General features: G+C 47.6%; 1 pseudogene across 1 annotated transcript; it reads left to right on the plus strand.

The window, feature by feature from the left end:
* Nucleotides 1-5,929: 5,929 nt before the first annotated feature.
* Nucleotides 5,930-16,608, plus strand: ZNF177 (zinc finger protein 177; annotated as a pseudogene). The gene is made up of 6 exons (XR_015550169.1): nt 5,930-5,948; nt 9,770-9,858; nt 10,461-10,569; nt 11,531-11,623; nt 12,705-12,772; nt 13,323-16,608. The product of XR_015550169.1 is annotated as a zinc finger protein 177 (transcript).
* The last annotated feature ends 1,896 nt before the right edge of the window (nt 16,609-18,504 follow it).

The raw sequence follows: 18,504 nt of genomic DNA on the forward strand, positions 1-18,504 counted from the left end.
GAGGAGGATTGGCAACAGATGTTAGCTCAGGGCTAATCTTCCTCACACACACACAAAAAAGAAGAAAATACAAAAGGAAAAGATTTGACTACATCAAAATTAAATAAAAAGTTGAAAGATAGGAAACAAACCATGAGAAACTATACGTGATATAAAAAAGATAAAGGAATAAATCCACGATATATAAGTATATAACTTACTCCTATGTATCAATGACAAAAAAGAAAGCAATTCATGGGGCTGGCCCCATGGCTTAGCGGTTAAGTGCTTGTGCCCCACTGCTGGAGGCCCGGGTTCGGATCCTGGACATGCACCGATGCACCACTTGTCAGGCCATGCTGTGGTGGCGTCCCACATAAAGTGGAGGAAGATGGGCAGAGATGTTAGCCCAGGGCCAGTCTTCCTCAGCAAAAAGAGGAGGATTGGCATGGATGTTAGCTCAGGGCTGATCGTCCTCACAAACAAAAAAAAAACAACAACAAAAAAAGAAAACTAATACAATCCATGTGGAAGACAGACCTATTATGATGGAAGATATGCATACCCAAGGACCCTGTAATTCCACACTTTGGGATGTATACAACTGGAATGCTTGCACATGGGCACCAAGAGATATGTACAAGTACAAGAATATTTATACAATTATTTGAAATAGCCTCCAACTAGAAACAATTTCAAGTCCATCATCATTAAAATGGATAAATAAATTGCCATGTATTCATATAATGGAATATCATACATTAATTATCATGAATGAACTCAAGTATACACAATAATATGCACGAATCTCACAAACAACGTTAAGTGAAAAAAACCTAAATTCTTAACAAAACTCTGTATGATGCCATTTCTATAAAACTCAAACACAGGCAAAATTAAACCGTAGTATTAGGAATGACTACTTAGGTGGTAAAAGAATAAAGAAAGGCAAGGAAGTGATTACCATGAAAGCCAGGATATTGCTCCCTTTTAGGTGGCGAGCCAGGGGTTTGTGAATGAGAAGGGACAGATGAGATTTCTAAGGTTGTGGGAGTTTTCCTTTTAAAAGTATTCATCACAGTATAAATTTGTTTTGTCCTTTTTTTGTGTTGTATTTATTTTTAAAAATTAACAAAAATGATTGAATGAATTTCCACCAAATGCAATTTGGAAACGTGCTAGAAATATTCTGATGTGGCATTGACATGACGTTTCTTGCATATTTGTTCTACCATCTATCCTCCCCCCCAACTGAAATAAACGTTCTGTGAAGGCTCGACTCAGTATTTATTAAATGAATAAAGGAAAGAAAAAGCACTATTAAGGGAAATGATGGTAACCACATAAAAGTAAAAGCAAAAAAGTATAAATATGTAAACGATCTAAACATGTACATAAAGAAAGTCTAAAAATCCTTTGCTGTTAATCGCATAAAAACAGAAAGATTTAAATAAAGTCAATAGTCCCAAGATAATATACAAATGTAAGACAAGTTCAAAGATAATATTGAAAGACTTCTGAGAATGCACAAGAAAGTTGGGAAATAAAGAACAGTGAAGAGGGATGTATCAGTTGTCTACTGCTGCATAGCAAGCCACACCCCTGCACACGGCTGCTAGAGCTCAGAGGAAAGCATCTTTGAAGCCTCCCCCCGCCCCCGGCCGGTCTCGGGCAGGCGCGAGGCCCCGCCCAACGGCCCCCGAACCCTTCTGGTCCCGCCCCCCGCCCGGTTCTCCCGCCCGGTTCCGACCCAAGGTCCCTAGTGGAGCCGGCGGGCGGGGGACCTCCGCCACCCCCGCGGAGGACACTAGGACTTCGCCTGAGACTGGAGGTCGCGGCCGCGCCCCTCCCGCCGCCTCAGGCGCTCCTGGCCCCGGGCCGGAGCCGTCCACCACGGCCGCGGCCCAGGCGGGAGGCGGAGTGCGCGTGCCAGCGCGGCCGCCATCTTCCCCGTAACGGCGCCTCAGGGTTTCTAATGGCTTTCTGACACGGACCACCAGCTCCAGGTGCGGCCCCGCCACTCGGGGGACAGGTCCCGGCGGGGCCCGGGGGAAGGGGCCGCGGGGGGGTGGCGGGTCCCGGCGGGGGCGGGGGGACGGGGCGGCGGGGGCACGCTACTGTGGGGGCGGGTCCCGGCGGGGGCGGGGGTCGGGGCCGCGGGGGGACGCTACTGTGGGGGGCGGGTCCCGGCGGTGGCGGGGGGCGGGGCGGCGGGGGACGCTACTGTGGGGGCGGGTCCCGGCGGGGCGGGGTCGGGGCCGCGGGGAGACGTTACTGTGGGGGCGGGTCCCGGCGGGGCGGGGGTCGGGGCCGCGGGGGACGTTACTGTGGGGGCGGGGGACGGGGCCGCGGGGAGACGTTACTGTGGGGGGCGGGCCCGGCGGGGGCGGGGTCGGGGCCGCGGGGGGACGTTACTGTGGGGGCGGGGGACGGGGCCGCGGGAGACGTTACTGTGGGGGCGGGTCCCGGCGGGGCGGGGTCGGGGCCGCGGGAGACGTTACTGTGGGGGCGGGTCCGGCGGGGGCGGGGGTCGGGGCCGCGGGGACGTTACTGTGGGGGCGGGTCCCGGCGGGGCGGGGAACGGGGCCGCGGGGAGACGTTACTGTGGGGGCGGCCCGGCGGGGCGGGGTCGGGGCCGCGGGGAGACGTTACTGTGGGGGCGGGGGACGGGGCCGCGGGGACGCTACTGTGGGGGGCGGGTCCCGGCGGGGGCGGGGGTCGGGGCCGCGGGGAGACGCTACTGTGGGGGCGGGTCCCGGCGGGGGCGGGGCTCGGGGGCGGGGTCTCGTCGGTATTTTGGGTGATAGGCGCCCGTGAAATTCACATCAAGAAGGTCGCTTTCTGCCCTCCTCATGCAACAGAATTTTACCTGTGACTTGCTTTCGTAAACATTCTTGGGGTGAGGATATCGTAAAACTTTTTTTAAGTTATTTGTGTCTGATAGATTCATTTGGGAGAATACTTTCTCAAGATTCTAGGGTGAGTGTAAATAAAGAAGTGTAATCAAGAAAATAAAAGGAAATAAGTGCAAGTGTAAATAACAAGCCTTATAACTAAAGTAAGATTATTCAGCTGTGTGCTTCCCCAGTGAGCTCCACCTCTCCTCCACAGGCTACAATCGTTGCACACTTTTCAAATATGAGGATCTCCTAGTAATAGTATTAAAACAGATTTTGGTGGTATATACTTCTAGCTAAAGCCTAAATTATAAGTGAAATACATGAAATTGTGTGTATTAAAAAGATAGAAATGGGGCCAGCCCGGTGGCGCAAGTGGTTAAGTTCGTGCACTCTGCTTTGGAGGCCTGGGGGTTGTGGGTTTGGATCCCTGGTGCACACCTACGTACTGCTCATGCCATACTGCAGCGGCGTCCCATATAAAGTAGAGAAAGATGGGCACAGAAGTTAGCTGAGGGCCAATCTTCCTCAGCAAAAAAGAGGAGGATCAGCATAGGATGTTAGCTCAGGGCTGATCTCCCTCACAGAAAAAAAAAAAAAAAAAGATAGGAATCTGCAGGGAAGAGGAGGAAGCAGCTTTCCTAATATTAGTAGCAGAAAATCGAATTTACTAACCTTAAAAGAGCTGTGTTTTGACCAAGTGGGTTTTTTTTCAGTCAGGTTAAAAACTCAGGAGTGAGAAATTGGAGGAACAATAATTCTGGAGGAAATTCAGCAACACAGGCCACTTGTTTTGAAAATAATATTTCGCACATCTTGCCTTTTTCATAAGAATTTTTCTTTTTCTTTTTAATTTTTAATTTTATTTATTTTCTTTTACCCCCAAAGCCCCAGTAGATAGTTGTATGTCATAGCTGCACATCCTTCTAGTTGCTGTATGTGGGACGCAGCCTCAGCATGGCCGGAGAAGAGGTACGTCGGTGTGCGCCTGGGATCCGAACCCGGGCAGCCAGCAGCGGAGTGCGTGTGCCTAACCGCTAAGCCACGGGGCCGGCCCATAAGAATTTTTCTTAAAAGGTTTAGAAATAATACTGGTGGTATATATTGTGGACAGCATCAACCTGCAGAAATGGAAACCAGTTTAAGAGGCAAAGCGTTTCTTTGGGATCGAAGAATTGCAATTTGGGGAGCACAAATTCAGGTAGAAACCCAAACAGTGTCCTGATTACAGGAGAGAGGCTTAGGGTTTTTATGGAAAAAGAGAAGATAAAGTGAGTTGTATTAAAGAAGAGTTCATTGGTGCTAGATGAGGTAAGCCTAGGTTTATATTTCATTGATTGGTTGAGATTTGGTCATCAGCAAAGTACAGACGGGATATTCTTATCTTCATCCTCACTGACTTCTTGGAATGTTGGTGGTTTGGTCCAGTTTGGAAGATAAAGAAAACAAGACGGGCAAAGCACTGCCTCTGAAATGGCTGCTCTGGCTCTATTTTAATATGGCTCCACTCATGTGATCTTTCACAACAAGCATTTAAATTAATTCCTGTGTTAATGTTTGAATTGTATTTCTATTGGATGTGTGCACCTTCTCAATCTAGCTGTAAATGAACATTTTTCAGGGTACTCAGCAGAAACTCATTGGGTGCCGGGTATGAGGCCTGGGCCGGTGCCTGTGCACAGGGCAATCAAAAAAGGCAGTGCTGTCCCCATAGAGTAGGCTATTTATACTGGAAACAGATATGAAACTGACATGGGGGGGGCCTATGACAAACAGGAGAGCTTAATATGGACAATGAGAGAAGACCTATTAGGAGGAAGTGATATTTGAGAACCGAAGGATAGGTGGGGCTGAGTGAGGCAGAGGCTTGTGGAAGGAGGGGGTTTGAGAAGTGGTAGAAACTTCCAGTGCAGAATCCCAGAAGCAGGAGAGAGTCTGGTGTGTTGCATGAACGGAGGAAAGAGAGGCCTGACCGGGACTGTGGGGAGGGTGGCGAAAGAGGGAGGCAGGACTGGATGGGACTTTAAGGAAATTGGAATTCACTGAAGAGTTTGAAGCAGGGATGTGATGTGATTTGATTTGTGATTTAGCTAGATTCTTCTGGCTGCTGGATTGAGAATGGACTTCAGGAAGCATAGAGAAGGCATGGCATCAGGAGAATAAGTCTAGGAACAGCATAACAGTAGCCTAGATTTAGAATCGCCGTGGAGGGGCCGGCCCTGTGGCGTAGCGGTTAAGTGCGTGCGCTCTGCTGCTGGCGGCCCGGGTTCGGATCCCTGGCGCCCAGCGAGGCACCACCTGTCAGGCCATGCTGTGGCGGTGTCCCATATAAAGGGGAGGAAGATAGGCACAGATGTTAGCCCAGAGCCGGTATTCCTCAGCAAAAAGAGGAAGGATTGGCATGGATGTTAGCTCAGGGCTGATCTTACTCACCAAAAGAAAAAAAAAAAAAAAAAATAGAATGGCTGTGGAATGGGAAAGAAGTAAAAGGATTTGAAAGAGGTATAGGGAGTGGTGTTGAGAGCATAGTTTTGCTCCTTCATTTACTCAGTCATTTATTTACTAAAAGATAAAGAGCACTTATACATTCCTGTGCTAAGGTTGTGTATGGAGTCCCAGCAATAAACACATACATAAATAAAATATCCAGTACTGTTCTCGTAATTACGAGAATGACAAAGGTCTTCTCATTACTAGGGAGATGAGAAAAATAGTTGGGGTTATTAGAGGAGGGACTGGCTATAAGGGGGTGGGGAGAGTTCTGAGGGAGTGACATTTGAATCTGTGACCTTAAGAGGGGGTGAGCGGGAAGCTGAGGGAACAGAGTGGGTGGGGAAGTGCTCAGGGATCCTAACCTTCAGGGTCCTTGGAAGAATTCTTGGATTAGATCTATGAGAGAGTAGGGTGTGTCAAGGGCAGGTTTCCATCCCAATCGGCCATTTATTTACTGAGATGAGGCCAAATGGTGTGGGAGGAATGAAGCATTCGCAGGAAAAGGAATTGATATTCATGAAATGATGTAGATAAAGTCAAAATGGGCAGGGAGGGGGACGATGAAAATTTACGACCGTTGTAAGTGCACTGTATGGAAAACCTCTAAAGCGATTTGATGGCCGAGCTATGAAAAACGTTCCCCATGAAAATTCCTCCGTGGAAATTTATGAGGGTTGTCTCCAGTGTGTGTGTTTGTAAACAAAGGATCAGAAGATCTATGAGTCATCTTGCAGTCACCCCAAGGTCTCTCCTGCGCATCCAGCTGGTGCCTCCCCACCCCAACCCAGTGCACCAAAGGAGGTCCCATCCAAATGGACTGGTCCTGTGAGATTCTCCTAGGATTGCCAGAGTCCCTTGTCTCTTTCCTCTAGGCTCCAGCCTTCTGTCCACCTCTCCCCAGGGACTGGGCTCTACCTATGATGCAAATTGGGTTCCTCAGGGAGAGAAAGGAGAAAATCTTTGGATGGAGAAGGTCGGGCAGCTCAGAGACAGTTGTGTAGCATGGAAGGACACTGGCAGAAAGCCAGGGCGGTTGGGATCAGGGGCGGTTGGGATCAGGGGCGCCTGGGAAGGGAGGGAAGGGGAGTGGAGGCTGAGGGGGAGGTGCTGCCGGCTGGGGGTCGTTTCCCGCTGGGAAGGGCTGAGGGAAGTTCTGTCGTGACTGCAGAAAGCTTAGGGTGGTCTCTTCGGGTGAGGAAGACAGGAGAGGGCCTGGGAGCCAGAGACCAGACCCTCCCCTCCCTGCTTGATACCAGCTCCTTCCCCCAAATCCTTTCTTCCCTCTGGGAATCAAGAGCCAGGGATTAGGGATAGTTTAGGGCCTGAGGGTCTGGAAAGGGCCCCTGCAGGCAACATCTGTGCTAATTAATACTCATGATATTGGGTAGCTCAGCCTTGCTGACTCCGCCTCCGCTTTTACATTCACCTGCCTCTGGCTGCAGAGAGGACACCGCCTTGAGTAGCTGGCCCCATGTGAGTGCATATGCGGTGCCCGAAAACAGGCAACCAGGAAGTCCAGAGATTAAGGAGGGGACGCTGCTGCAGTCAGGCTGGTTGGGATCAGCTGGCTGGTTGGGATCAGCTGCCTGATTTGGCCCCAATTTGCCCACTGAGGAGGAAAGGGGGAGTTTAAAGGGAAAAGAGCCAGACCTGCTCTCTCGACACAGGATCTCCTAGTTTCCCTGGGGGAGAGTCTCTGAGGGGACCCCCACAGCTCACCTTCCCTGGGACGCTGTGTTCATGCCAGAGGCTTCAGATGGTGTGGGTCTGACTTCAGCCCCTACTGAACCTTTCATAATGAGGATACTGGGCCAGCAGCTGGGCCTCCTGCCCCTTGCAGCCCTGAAGCCCGAGCCCCATCTCTCACCTGGGGAGGCTGGTCCGAGTCCCAGGGGAGAGAATCTGAATCTGATCCCAGCAACCTGGGTTGCAGAGGGCACCCCCTTTCCCCTGCCGCGCCCTTCTCCCTATGATGGGGGCCCCGAGTCTTCCCACTATGGGGAAAGCGGACCCCAGACCCATCCCCTTGTTCTCCTCGCCAAGCATGGCACTGACCTGCTCTGAAATCCCTCCGGCCCCCCCTTCCTCCAGTCCCACGATCCCCCAGATTCTCCTCCTGCCATTCACAATGTCAGAAGTCCGATATTGGGAGCAACTACTTCTCCTAATGCCACATTTGAGCCAGGGGTTGCATCATTATTATTGTTGCACGGAGCAACTAATGGTTTAAAATATATTTATGCCTATGTCTCTGTATGTTATTTGTATATAATAGATCTAGATAGAGTTTGTGTGTTTGCCTGTGTGTGGGAAAGTTTTGAGTGTTCATTGTACAGAATTTGAACAGAGAGTATTAATTACCACCTATACCACACATGTTCCCCTCCACTGTCTCCATCAGGTGAGAGTCTAATGAATTGGGGGCATGGGGCCCATTCCCTCCCTGTGAGTGGAGATGGCTGGGCTGGGCTGGGCTAGGAGACTCCAGAGGCAGTTACTTGTTGCTGTAGCTAGGACACCTCCCACAGCCCTGCCGACTCCTAGCCAGGGGCGTGTGGAATTCCCTTTGCTGGCACCGCTTTATTCACTGGAGGGACAAACCTATGTCAGTTGCTTACTCTGAACTTGGCACAGGGCCCACTTCAGGGGACAAGATAGACATGACACCATGTGAGTGGCATTGAAGTGTTTATATAAATGTATCACATATAACATTACAATGGTCTTTTCTGTATTTTTGTATCCTGTAAAAATTTTTTAAATTAAAAATGCTATTGGGCCGGCCCCGTGGCTTAGCGGTTGAGTGTGCACGCTCCGCTGCTGGCGGCCTGGGTTCGGATCCCGGGCGCGCACCGATGCACCACTTCTCCGGCCATGCTGAGACCGCGTCCCACATGGAGCAACTGGAAGGATCTGCAACTATGACATACAACTATCTACTGGGGCTTTGGGGGAAAAAAAAAAAAGGAGGAGGATTAGCATGGATGTTAGCTCAGGGCTGATCTTCCTCACAAAAAAAAAAAAAACTCATCTCTTCTATAGCATGGTTATTGGTTATTTTGTGTCAACAATATTAACCATTTGCAATAGTCTCTGCTGCTCCTCCCATCTCCCAAGGCTTCCCCATCCCCCTTCTCACCTGGACCCCTGCTTCTATTTGTTGGGGTCCAGGGCAGGCCACCCCAAAATATCCCACAATAGCATATTGATTATTTTGAATCAAAGTTACTTGAGAAACGAAAAGGGCGTTCTGACCTTGCTGTCTCTAGTCCCCTGAAAGCAGGAAATAAATCTCCCCTGTGAAAGGTGCTCTCCCTGCATCCTTATCACCAGAGCTAGAGGATTCAGGGCTGAGAAGCCTGCATAAACAAACCTTGCTAATTCACTACTTCAAGCCTAACTCTGCTTAAATTCTTCACTAATTACGTACCCCAAACCTAAGTTTCTTTGTCCTATCATTCCTCACAAATTTATTGTTTTTTTTGTGTGTAAAAGATAGATATACTGCCTGCTTTGTTCACTCTCCAAGTATCATTTCTTTACAATCTCCAATGTGTACGTATTAAACTAGATTTTTCTCCTGTTAGTGTGGTCTTGTGTCAGTTTTACTGTTAGTCCAGCCATAAGAACACAAGAAGGGAAGAAAGGAGGTTTTCTCTTACCCTGACATTCTTGCCTTCCCCAGTGCTGTCCTGTGAACAGCAGCCAGTATGATCTTAAAAAATATAAAGAAGAACAGAAAACTCTTCTTGTAAAGCTATCCCACTAAGCTGCCAGTCACAAGGTGTAAATCCAGATAGGATCCAGGCTGGTTTGCCCTGGTCTTGACCCAGTTCCTGGTCCCTCTGCCACCGTCTCTCGCCACTTTCCTTTCCAGACACCCCAGTCGCCAAGCTCCAGCCACACCACATGGGCTTCCTTGTCCCTCATGCACCTTCCTGGAGCTAGATCGCACCCTGGCCATTTTCATTTCCCTGAGACCCTCTTCCTTGAGGGCTTCCAAAGGCTGGGACAAGGTGGGAGTGGAACCCCAAGAGACTCCAAGCCTGCTTGCATTAGGGTTGGTGCCTTTTAGAGTTTGAGATGCTTGGGGGATAATATTGCATTATGCATTGTATTTGTTCTATACTCTTGGCAATTGACTTGCTAAACCTCTGTGAACTTGAGTACTCTCAACAGTCACAGGAGTTGACTAGGCTTCCTCATGGGCAGCAAGGCCCACAGGCCTCTCTTCTCGTGGGAGAGACAGGACTGCCCTGGCCTTTTAGGAAACCTGCATGCATGTGGACTTGTGTTTTGCTTGTGTGTGGGATACCAGTTGTGTGAGGCAGCCTCCAGACTTGTGTGGGCTGGAATCTAGGACCTGGCCTGTCTCTCACGGCCCCTCTCCTGTCCTTTAGCTGTGCCTGCTCATGACCCCACCTGTCTCCTGGAGGGGAATGTGGAGGAGGAAGCGATGGCTCCAGGGTTGCTGAGGACCTGGTCACAGGTAATCAGAAATCTCTTTCCAACATGGCGTCTCCCTTCCCTGTGGGTGGATGTGTCTCCTTCCAGTGGCCTGGAGCCTCAAACCCCACCAGGACTTGTCTCCATGCTTCCTCAGGACTCTTAGCCTCTGGTGGTGGCCAAGGGACTTCCCAGAGAATGCTCTCATTGCCTCAGTATTTATGATTTTTTTTCAGTACTTTGTCCTTATTAGCTCAGTAGTCACTTCAGAGCTGTGATAGAAAACCAAGAAAGGCAATGAGATGACTTTGTCTCAGGAATTCCTGAGGACATCACTCATTCACTAAATATTCCTCCCAGGCTGCCATGAACTCAGAGCTGTGTGATGCCTGACTGAGGGGACCCAGGCTGAATGTGTTCATAGACTAGTTGTAGAGAGAAAAGTTCAACCATGTGTTGAGCTAATGAATTGATGAAGCCGGATGAGATTGCTGAGAGTGTGCAAGTGGAGAGAGCTGAGGCCAGGGTCCCCTGTCTGAACTTCCCACTCCTTGATCCTCTGGTGCCTTTAGCCCCACGCCCTATCCTACTGGGCCGGTGATGGAGATGGGCCTTGGCTAAGCCCTAATGTGTGTGATGTTTTAGGACTCAGTTACCTTTGAGGAAGTGGCAGTGGACTTCTCTCAGGAGGAGTGGGCACTGCTGGCCCCTGCTCAGAAAATCTTGTACAGAGACGAGATGCTGGAGAACCTCAGTCGGTAAGACCAGCCTCATCTCTTTGGTAGATTTTTGCTGCAAATATTTCTTAAGTACCTGTTATATTCCAGGAACTGTTCTTGGTCTTGGGAAGAGTGATGAAGGAGATGTGGTCCACATCTCCTTTTAAGAAGTGAAAATGTAGAGCAGCGGTGGGCACACGTTTCCTTAAAGGTCCAGAGAGGCAATATTTTTTTTTTCTTTGTGAGGAAGATCAGCCCTGAGCTAATATCCATGGTAATCCTTCTCTTTTTGCTGAGGAAGACCGGCCCTGAGCTAACATCTATTGCCAATCCTCATCCTTTTTTTTTTTCCCCCAAAGCCCCAGTAGATAGTTGTATGTCATAGCTGCACATCCTTCTAGTTGCTGCATGTGGGACGTGGCCTCAGCATGGCCGGAGAAGCGGTGCATCGGTGCGCACCCGGGATCCGAACCCGGGCCACCAGTAGCAGAGCGCGCGCACTTAACCGCTAAGCCATGGGGCCGGCCCGGAAATATTTTTGACTTAGCGGGCCATAGGGTCTCCGTTGCAACTACTCAGTGCTTCCAGTGTAGTGCCAAAGCAGCCATGGAGGGTGTGTAAATGAATAGGCAGGGCCATGTTCCAATAAAACTTTATTTACAAGAGCAAGTGGCTAACGCCTGGGCTGTAGTTACCAGCCCCTAGTCTAGCATCTGCCCCTTGAGAATGAAGATTGATCCATTACGCTGACTTTATTTTCTTCATGAGTAGAAGCTTTGGTGTTCCTGAAGTGTGTCTCTGAGCTTGGGTCTGAGGATTCCCAGTCCCCGCAGGGCATGCTGTGAGGTAGTTTGAGTTTTGGGTTCTAGGTACCATCCCATCACTGCTGGTGGGGTCACACATGCCCATCTTCTGAAAGTGTCGGCCCCACTCTGACAGGAAGTTCCCTTTCTGTTCCTGCACATCCTGCCACCTTGTGTGTCTCCCTGTGTTCAGGGTATCACCTCCGTAAGCCCAACCTGCTCACCCAGTTGGAGCAGGAGGAGCTGAGGACCGAGGAGAGGAGAATTCTCCAAGACACCTGTGCAGGTGAGCCCTGGGTGAAAGGAGGCCCTTTAGGGAATTTCTAAAATGTCATTTTGTCTGAGAAATCATCTCAGGCCACTTGGGGTGAGTTTCCTTTCGAAGCTTCATCTTCCCTTCCTTTCCTTCTCTCTTTTCTCTCCCACTTTCTTTTGCTTCCAGAGAAAACTCTCTCCTACTTCCTCTTTCCAGAACATTTCCACATTTGTAAATAAAGTTTTATTGGAACATAGCCTTGCTATTTGTTTGTCCATTTTCCTACTGTCCCCAAACTTTGCTTGCTTGATAGTGCCCACTATCAGACTATTGACAGCCATCTCATTTTTTTTTAATAATTATATTTATTTATTTATTTTTCCCCCAAAGCTCCAGTAGATAGTTGTGTGTCATACTTGCACGTCCTTCTAGTTGCTGTATGTGGGACACGGCCTCAGCATGGCCGGAGAAGCAGTGCTTTGGTGCGCGCCCGGGATCTGAACCTGGGCCGCCAGCAGCGGAGCGCATGCTCTTAACTGCTAAGCCATGAGGCCGGCCCTACAGCCATCTCATTTTTGACAAAATCATTTCTTAGCAAGTCACCTGTCATTTGCAACCCCCGTTCCTGTCATTGTCCTGTCAAATTCTTCACATTGCTGAAATCCTTGAAGTCTGTCTTTAACTGCTGGTGTGTTCTTCCCTGTCACATTGACTTCTTTTTTTTTTCTTAGGAAGATTAGCTCTGAGCTAACATCTGTCGCCAATCCTCCTCCTTTTGCTGAGGAAGACTGGCCCTGGGCTAACATCCATGCCCGTATTCCTCCACTTTATATGGGACACCGCCACAGCATGGCTTGACAAGTGGTGCGTCGGTGCGTACCCAGGATCTGAACCCCAGGCTGCCGCAGCAGAGTGCATGCTCACTTAACTGCTACGCCACTGGGCCAGCCCCGTGTCACATTGACTTCTAATATTTTAGGTTAGTATATGAAAAAATCTACAAGGGTCTGGATATTTTTTAGAGTCACGTTTGTCTCATCCTTTATTTCTCTAAGAACTTAATATTTGTTTTCTCCCCCACCCCCATAGATTTCAGACCAGAAGTCTTGACTTAAAAGCAAAGGGACCACTGCAAAGCGGAATAAAGTTCGGGAAAAACCATCTACTGATAGGAAAAGGGTAAGGCTCATGAGGGCTCATTGCTTGTTCTCTGCAGTAGAAGTCTGGGATTGCCACGAGATAGAAAAAAACACCACAACCACGAGGGCAGACACTTAGAGCCAGTGGCCTTCACCCAAAAGAAGTCATGTCTCAGGAGATAGTATCTGAGTATCATGAATTTGGGGAACATTCTAAACCAATTTCAAAATTTATTTATTCAGAGAATTCCCACAAGTAAGCATATTCATAAATATGACTCAGCTAGTGATTATTGACACATAATTCAGTTTTTATTTAAACAATTATCGGAAAAAAAATCTGTACATAAGAAGCCTTACGAATGTCATGACTATGATGCAACCTTGGGGCAGAGAGCATTCACCTTACTCAGTCTGAAAGAACTCAAACGGAATAAACAGTACTCATGATCTGAAAATGGTAGCAACTTCTAGTGTAGGAATTTGCTTTTTTCTTTTTTTTACAGTGCAGACTTTCTATGGGGGAGTATCCCCATGAGTGCAGTGAAAGTGAGAAAGCCTTTAGTTACCACTTATCCTTTAATCAACAGGCAGCAACTCAATCCAGAGAGAAACCCCATGAATATAGTCTATGTGGAAAAGCCACCAAAAGGAATTCTAACATTATTTTGCCCAAGAGAAATTACACAGGACAGAAATGAAATGAATGTAAAGAACGTGAGAAAGCTTTAGTTATCCTTCATCCCTTACGACCCACGTGTGATCTTATGCTGGTGAGAAACCCTATAAATGTTTTCAGTGCAGGAAAGCTGTCAGTTGCTACTTATCCCTTAGGATACACGTGTCAGCTCACACTGGAGGGAAACCATGAGTGTAACCAGTGTGGGAAATTCTTCAGATCCAGCTTGAGCCTCGCTGTATACAGGAGGATACACGCTTGGAAGAAACCATATGAATGCAATGACTGTGGAAAGGCCTTCATCAGGAGCAGCAACCTGACTGTGCATAAGAGAATGCACACCAAGGAGAGACTCTATCTCTGTGATGACTGTGGCAAAACCTCTAGCAGGAACTTCCATCTGATGGTGCACCTGAGAACCCATACTGGGAAGAAGCTCTATGAATGCAGTGACTGGAAAAGCCTTCGATAGGAGCTGTAGCCTGACTGCCCACAAAGGGGCACACACAAGGGAGAAGATGTGCCAGTGCAATGACTGTGGGAGAGTTTCCAGTAGTCACTCATCCCACAGGAAACATGTGAGAACTCATAGTGAAGGGAAGCCCAGGAATGGAAGCATGTGGGATAGCCCCATTGATCTCATGTGTGAGCAACTCCGTGGATATCTTCAGTATAGGGAAGCCTTCCACTGGGACTTGACTTCTGCACAAAGAAATTCAGAGTGAGAGAGAAGCCTTATAAATATTATAAATGTGGGATTGCTTCTATTGCTGTCTTATGCTTAAATTGGAAATCTAACTCATTAATTTTCAATCTGTGTTTTTGAATATAAGCATTTAAGGCCATAGATATTCCTCCAAGTACCCCTTAGGTATGTTACATGGGTTTTGATCTAAGGTTTTAAAATTTTTGATTTAGTTTTAAATATTGTCTGATAGCTATTAGAGTTATTTTAATTCACAGCATCACTTTACTTTGAGCCTATCAAAATACTACAGTCATGTATCACATAACAATGTTTCTAAGATTAGTACCATATAGCCTAGGTGTGTAGTTGGCTATACCATCTAGGTTTGTGTAAGTACACTCTGTGGTGTTTGCACAATGATGAACTTGCCTAACAACACACTTCTCAGAATATATCCCAGTCGTTAAGTACACGTTGTTACCGAACCAAGTGGGCTCAACTCCTGGTGAGTTAAATAAGACTCTACATCAGTGGAAGTTGTCTCACAAAGTAAAGTGTATTTTCAGCAAATAGAAGACCATGGGGAATCATTTCCTAAGTCATGGCATCCCTGAAGAAAGGGAAGCAAGGACCTTTACTTTGGATGGGGAATGAATATTCCAAAGGGAGAGGCGGGTATTCACTTGCACAGGCTCAGTTGCAAAACATGCTTCCACAGACACTACAGGTTACAGTAATGAGGCCTAAGCTCCTCCTGGAGAGATCTTAGCATTAAAAATAAGGCAGAGGTCATGGGCGTAGCTCTTGTGGTGAGGCTTGGTCAGTTTCAGGGTGGTTGGTGGTTGCATCTCCTTAACAAAAGGGGAAAAAGACAACTTGGAAAAACAGTTAAATGCTTCCAAACCCACCCTTGAGTTTCTCGGGGCACCTAGTTGGTGATGAACATGACTGTACTCCATTTAAATTTCACCTAAACTCTCTTCTTTCTCCAGATCCTATAATATTCATATATCTTCCTTTGTTTGATGGAACACCCCCTAGTTCCTCAGGTGTGTGATCTCCCTCAATGCAATGAGCTGGTAAACCTGACTTTGTCAGACTTTAGGTTTTGTCCTTGGTGGTCTTTGGCTGATTGTATTGGGACAATAACATGCAGTCATAAATATTGTCAACTTAAAAAGCAAATTTGCCTGTTATTTTATCCTTATAATGAATTTGTTTGGAAATATCCCAAAGAATTGCAATTTGCGAAGTGCATGTTATGGCAAACCATAGGCACATCTGGAAAACAAAGGAGGGGAGCTGCCTTTATAGAGAAAAGGAGGAGAAGGGAGGCGCTGTTCTATAGGAAAGTCCACTGGGGGGAAGTAGCAGTTCAGGGCAGCAATGGCGTCTCATTGGCTGAGCTGCAGTGTTTCTCATTGGCTAGTCTGTTGCTGAGTGGGGAGAGAAATCTTCCTTCAGTGTAAAGTAGTTGTGCTTCCTGTCAGAGATGCAAGCATGACGAATGATAAGGCATGAGAACCCCCCCACAGGCCTTCCTAACTCCAATTTAGTTAAGGTTTCTTTTATTAATTTCCACAATATGTTCTACTCTCTTGTCTTCTAAAATGTTTCTAAAATATTCTAAAATAGTTTTCTATCCATTATTGATTTTTATATGTAGTGTCAAGAGGGGTCCAATTTAATTTCTTCCTTGGTAGATAACCAATTTTCCTAGAACTCTAATCAGAATGTCTCCCATAAGTTGTTCCTGTGTGCATGGTTTTATGTTTCTGGGCCTTCCATTCTGTTCTTCTAATCAGTTTGTTAATCCTGGATTAATATAGCACAATCTTTAATAATTTTGTATCTGAGAGGCAGGTCTCTATGACTTGTTCTTCTTCAAGAGTGGTTTGTTTCTTCTGGGCCTTTTATTTCTCCATATAAATTTAACAACAAGCTTGCAAAAAGTTCCCCAAAAATCATATTGGTCTCATGTCTGGAATCGCATTGAATCAGTACTAGTAGAATCAACATCTTTATGTTATTGAATCTTTCAGGCCATGAACTTAGTATCTGCATTTATGTAGGTGTTCTTTAATGTCTTTCAGTAAAATTTTATATATTTTTCTATGGAGGTCTGGCACCTTTATTGTCAGATATCTTCCTATGCACTTCATATTTTTTTGTATTTTTCTTGCTGTTCTTTTTCTTTTTTTTGTGATAAAGATCAGCCCTGAGCTAACATCCAATGCCAGTCCTCCTCTTTTTGCTGAGGAAGACTGGCCCTGAGCTAACATCCGTGCCCATCTTCCTCTACTTTACATGGGACGCCACCACAGCATGGCTTGACAAGTGGTGTGTTGGTACATGCATGGAATGCAAACCCTGCACTGCCACAGTGGAGTGTGAGCACCTAACTGCTGTGCCACCAAGTGCTAATATAGTAAAAATGTGATTTTTTCTTTGTAAACATAGATTCTTCTTGTTTTTCAGTGCCAGAGATAAACGTTTATTAAAAATTCTACTTAGGTGAAGTCAGCATCATGATGGAGTGAGTTGTTCCCTCAGTCTCTCTTTTTTAAGTTACAACTAAATGGGCATTCATTAACCAGCAGAGGATTCCCTGCACAGCGAAACAGGACTTCTGAGAGATCCATGCAGCTATACATCTGAAGGTGGGTGGACTGGATCCACAGGAGGCAGTGGAACTAAGTATGCACACCCCTCACCCCACTGGTGGCAGCAAGCAAGTTCACAGATCCTCACATAGCAGCCATGCCATGACTGTAAGAGGAGGTGGGGACAGCCTGGCCTGTGTGAATCCTTTCAGAGTTGCAGCCCGGCTTGCTGGAGAGCCCAATGTGGCATGACAGCCCCACCGATGGAAACACTCTACACAGAGTGGCAGCGGCTCAGCCACCATGTGGGTGCCCCTCCCCTCTAGCGCAGCACAGGTGAGAAGGCACCCTGCCCACTCAGAAGGTGCCTGTGCCTGCAGAGCACAGCAGCCCAAGGGATCCACAGAGTGGCAGCTCATCCACCATGAAGGTGCTTCTCCCACCTAGCACACAGCAGCTCAGCTGGTCCCCTTCCAAGCACAAAGACCCCACCTATGGGGCCAGCCTGGTGGCACAAGTGGTTAAGTGAGTGCGCTTTGCTGCAGCGCCCCGGGGTTCGCCAGTTCGGATCCTGGGCGTGCACCAACGCACTGCTTGGCAAGCCATGCTGTGGTGGCGTCCCATATAAAGTAGAGGAAGATGGGCACGGATGTTAGCCCAGGGCCGGTCTTCCTCAGCAAAAAAAGAGGAAGATTGGCAAATGTTAGCACAGGGCTGATCTCCTCACACACAAAAAAAACAAAAACAAAAAGACCCCACCTATGGTGCTGGACTTGCCCCCGCAGCACAGAGGCCTGGCCCATGTGAGTGCATCCTGCAGAGTGGCTGTGGCCAGCCCGGGTGAACACAGAGTAGCCCAACCCACACAACTTCCAGCAGGTGGGGCAGGATAAGAAAACACAGCTCCTGCCCACCCCCCAGTGGTGGCAGGTGGAATCTGTGACCTGATACTACCACAAATGCACCAGCAAAGGATCACTTGATAAAACACCATGAAGAACTACTTTTTTTTGTGTGTGTGAGGAGATCAGCCCTGTGCTAACATCTGCCAATCCTCCTCTTTTTTTTTTTTTGCTGACGAAGACTGGCCCTGGGCTAACATCCGTGCCCATCTTCCTCTGCTTTATATGGGATGCCGCCACAGCATGGCTTGCCAAGCAGTGCGTCAGTGCATGCCTGGGATCCGAACTGGTGAACCCCAGGCCGCCACAGTGGAGCATGCGCACTTAACCACTTGCGGCACTGGGCCAGCCCCGAGAACTACATTAATACTTCAGAGCAGAAGGAAAATGACAAGTCCCCAGAAACTAATCTTGATCTCACAGAAATTTACAATCTAAATAACAGAGAATTCAAAATAATTATCATAAAGAAACTCAATGAGTTACAGGAAAACTCAGAAGGACAGTTCAATGACCTCAGGAATAAAGTTAATGAGCAGAAGAACTACTTCACCAAAGAGATTGAAACTCTAAACAAAAACCAACAGAAATTCTGGATATGAAGAACACAATTAATGGGATAAAACATAATCCAGAGCCAGCCCTGATGGCCTAGCAGTTGAAGTTCGGCATGCTGCACTTCGGCAGCCCGGGTTTGGTTCCCAGGCTTGGAACCATACCACTCAGCTGTTAGCCATGCTGTGGTGGTGGCTAACATAGAAGAACTAGAAAGACTTACAACTAGAATATACAACTATGTACTATGGCTTTGGGGGCAAAGAGAAAAAAAGAGGAGGATTGGCAACAGATGTTAGCTCAGAGTGAATCCCAGCAAAAAATCTAGAGTCCATAAAAAATAGA

Source organism: Ceratotherium simum, chromosome 39, assembly GCF_057802395.1.
Source record: "Ceratotherium simum simum isolate JZ-2026a chromosome 39, ASM5780239v1, whole genome shotgun sequence".
Taxonomy (NCBI): Eukaryota; Metazoa; Chordata; class Mammalia; order Perissodactyla; family Rhinocerotidae; genus Ceratotherium; species Ceratotherium simum.